The sequence below is a fragment of the Limulus polyphemus genome, unplaced genomic scaffold, assembly GCF_000517525.1.
Source record: "Limulus polyphemus unplaced genomic scaffold, Limulus_polyphemus-2.1.2 Scaffold732, whole genome shotgun sequence".
Classification (NCBI taxonomy): domain Eukaryota; kingdom Metazoa; phylum Arthropoda; class Merostomata; order Xiphosura; family Limulidae; genus Limulus; species Limulus polyphemus.
In genome coordinates, this window is record NW_013666342.1 from 36,562 (window position 1) to 40,873 (window position 4,312).

The 4,312-nt window shown below is 35.0% G+C and overlaps 1 protein-coding gene across 1 annotated transcript in view; it reads left to right on the forward strand.

The window, feature by feature from the left end:
* The window catches only part of LOC106460233 (LIM/homeobox protein Lhx1-like), a gene marked incomplete at its 5' end in the record, with an annotated part of 42,239 nt that overhangs the window by 34,996 nt on the left and 2,931 nt on the right, over positions 1–4,312 (forward strand). The window lies entirely within an intron of this gene.

The following is a 4,312-nucleotide window of genomic DNA, read 5'->3' on the forward strand; positions in this document are numbered from 1 at the left end:
AGTAACAAACACTGGGATGAGGTATGGTTCAAAGCATAGATAAAACGAGGCCAATACAGAACAGTAACAAACACTGGGATGAGGTATGCTTCAAAGTATAGATAAAACGAGGCCAATACAGAACAGTAACAAACACTGGGATGAGGTATGCTTCAAAGTATAGATAAAACGAGGCCAATACAGAACAGTAACAAACACTGGGATGAGGTATGTTCAAAGTATAGATAATACGAGGCCAATACAGAAAAGTAATAAACGTTAAGATAAGGTACGGGTTTGGGCTGGAACTGTAACTTAAAGTATTTTATATTAAAAACAAACCATTATAGTAACTGAAGGTGTGGCGATACAGCGATACGATACATATCGTATCGTGAAGCCGTGATACGATTGTATCGATACATCGTCCGATACGATAGGATTTATGTATCTTCACGAAATTTGGCAAGCTTTCAGTAAGCTTTTGTACAGAAGAAACCAGAATTTCTAATAAAGCATTTTTGCTAAAAATTAACGATTCAATAAAAGAAGATGAGTATTAAGTACTACATGTTGTCTTCGTTTTTTTAATCAAAAACATTACATGCAAAATAACATAACAAATTAACAATAACAAAATAGATAGACGTATATTAACTTTTTTATTTGACTTCTCTTTCCAGCTGCTATTAAGTTGATCAAACCTGAGAATTTGAAAAAGCACTGTACAGTGTTAAGTACTTAAATAAGACAATGTTAGTAATATAGATAATAAATTACAGACAAGACTATTAAACTTTGTAACAAACCGTCTGTATCTAGATACGTATCGTATCAACTACTATGATCCACTGGCTTTACGTACAAAGCGTTAAACCATTGTCAAATTCTGCTTAAGTTAATATGATATTGTTATTTATTATTGTAAAATCTTGCAGGTTGTTATTGTTTCCCATATTTAGAGAAAGGGAAGTGAAAACAATCGCCAAAAGTTAAACCTTAAATTCATATTGATATATTATAACTGTATAAATTAAACAAAAACAGAATTTTAGAATCGAGGAATTTTACTACAGAATCTCTCTTTCTCCCTCGCTTTTAATAGAAATTTCATGCTGTTAGATAATTACTGTAAACATTTCCTGGGTAGTTGTTCTCCTAGTGACTAAGTCTGCAAGCTTACGATGCTAGAATCAGGCTTCTGTACCAGTGGTGGTCAGTGCACAGATAGGCCATTGTGTAGCTATGCGCTTAACAACAATCAAACCTTGAAAGTAATTTTCAACAAGCATATATGATATAAACCTAATACTCGCTACAAATAATATGATATAAACCCAATAATCGCTACAAATAATATGATACAAACCCAATAATCGCTACAAATAATATGATACAAACCCAATAATCGCTACAAATAATATGATACAAACCCAATAATCGCTACAAATAATATGATATAAACCCAATAATCGCTACAAATAATATGATATAAACCCAATAATCGCTACAAATAATATGGTATAAACCCAATAATCGCCACAAATAATATGCTATAAAACCAATAATCGCTACAAATAATATCGCTCGACTGCAGAATGTTTATCTCTCATTTGTCAATGTTTCGCTAGCTTTTGGTTTTCGACACCGTAACTTTAATATCTAATATATTCTATTAGTGGATAGGTTCTTAGTAGTGTTAGAATAATTCTAGTAAATTTTTAGTAATTTATAATTGTCTTGGTTATCTTTTCACACTTGTCATCTGGCCTTTAATTTGATATTAATGCAAATACACGACGACGTTGCACTAGTTATACAACAGGACTATTTTCTCTAACTAATGTTTCACGCGTGTTATCTGGCCTTTAATTTGATATCAATATGAATACACGCCGATGTTGCATTGGTTATACAGCCAGACTATTTTCTCTTTTAGTTTTATCTATTAGGAGGGAACGGAAAACACAAATCATCTTGAAGTTCCATTGCAATATATATATATATATATCAAGAGCAGTGCGACATATATTCAGCCAAGCAGTGCACAAAAAAGCCCCATATATATATGGACAAACTCTATATCATTTGTAAGAAAAACGAGTATCGATTTCTCTCCTTTCCTCTCAGTGACTCTGGATTATCAGTCCCTCCAGAGATCTGGAGTTAAGATACACGGAAATACGTCTAAATTCGACTCCATAGGCGAGCAAACAACACCTTATTCTGAAACTTCGCTTACCCGACGAAAAATCGATCAGCCCACAAAGCATTCTTATCTTTGGGACCATCTCCGCGAGTCGGGAGGCGAAGTTTCTTATCGAGCTCCGGCTTACTATTGGTCGGCGCACCCAGTGAAATTATTTCCAGCTAAAGGAGCCGTTAGGCCTCGTTCCATTTCGCGCTTCGCTGGTGAGACCCGCTGGATGGATTGGTAGATGCGCAGGCTGAGTCTCGAGATTACTCAGGCGGTATCTGAAGGAACTCAACCCGCCTCTTGTGAAACTTTGACCACGTGCAACTGACGTGTGGCCTAACGAGAATTCGCCCCCGTTAGAACACGTTGACACCCCACAACTCCATTCCACTTCTTGTAATGTGATGTCATCGTAGGATTTCGTTTCAATATAAGACGAAACGCACAATCTGATTTTTACGACTAAAACAATCCGCAAGTATTCAAACATACGCACCTTACACGTTGTGTTATTTTGAATGCGTGTAATATGTATCAGTAGTCAGTACAGTTAAAACAGCATAATAACTGACTACTGATACATGTTATACTGTTTTAACTGTACTGACTACTGATACAACAGTTAAAACTGTATAATATGTATCAGTAGTCAGTACAGTTAAAACAGTATAACATGTATCAGTAGTCAGTACAGTTAAAACAGTATGATATGTATCAGTAGTCAGTACAGTTAAAACAGTATGATATGTATCAGTAGTCAGTACAGTTAAAACAGTATAATATGTATCAGTAGTCAGTACAGTTAAAACATTTATTGGACTGTTCTTTTATAATAGAAGTATATGTTAAAAATGTACGCAGGAAATAACAAGAAACTGTCACTCTCAGTATTCGAATTTGGTCATTAAGGATTAGCCAATCACATCCTTTCGTATATCACGATCGTAATATACACATGCTTTTCAATCAGTCTTGTTTTTGTATTCTAATTATTGTTTGTCATAAATACTTCAATTTACTGACTATGTTTTGTGGAGTCATACAGCGTTTTTCCTTTTTTTGTAAGTAATTATCAAAAGTTAAAAGTGTAAGAAGAAAATATATGCAACATTGATAATAATAATATGCAACATTCATAAATTCTAGCAGTAGTTATATTTTTAACAAAGACATTTATAGCGTAGCTTTTCGTATAGCATATGTAATATATCACGCACTATAATTTTGTTTATTTCTAAATTTCGCGCAAAGCTACAAAAAAGTTACCTGCCTCGTAACCGTCTTATAATTTTGAGTTGATAGACTATAGGGAAGGCAGCTCATCAACAGCTCCCACTGCCAACTCTTTAACTACTCTCCTGGGATTGAATATTGGGATTTAACTGTCAGTGTTACAGCGCACTCAAGATCCCAAAGTGCGAAGCGAGATTTTTGTGGCAACGGGTCACAAACCACGAATTCTTGGATCCACTCTTTGAGCACGTTAATACCTAGGCCCACATCCAGCTCTACGGACTAACAATATCTTGGATGTTTCATTGTTAGATAAAATCAAACAATGTTAACAACTGCTTTTTGCTTCAGACGCGTGAATCAGGAATGTTTACGATACTGAGGTTATTTAAAAAGTCCCTTTTTTTCGGGATAGCTAGTGTTTGTTTGTTTGTTTTGAATTTCGCGCAAAGCTACACGAGGGCTATCTGCGCTAGCCGTCCCTAACAATACTTTCCTCCTGACTCGTTCCTTATTCATTTCCCGTGTTTCCTAAAGTTCTGTCTGTTTAGTATTTTTCTTTCCTAACAATACTTTCCTCCTGACTCGTTCCTTATTCATTTCCCGTGTTTCCTAAAGTTCTGTCTGTTTAGTATTTTTCTTTCCTAACAATACTTTCCTCCTGACTCGTACCTTATTCATTTCCCGTGTTTCCTCAAGTTCTGTCTGTTTAGTATTTTTCTTTCCTAACAATACTTTCCTCCTGACTCGCACTATTTTACTCATTTCTCGTGTTTCCTCAAGTTCTGTCTGTTTAGTATTTTTCTTTCCTAACAATACTTTCCTCCTGACTCGCACTATTTTATTCATTTCCCGTGTTTCCTCAAGTTCTGTCTGTTTAGTATTTTTCTTTCCTAACAATAC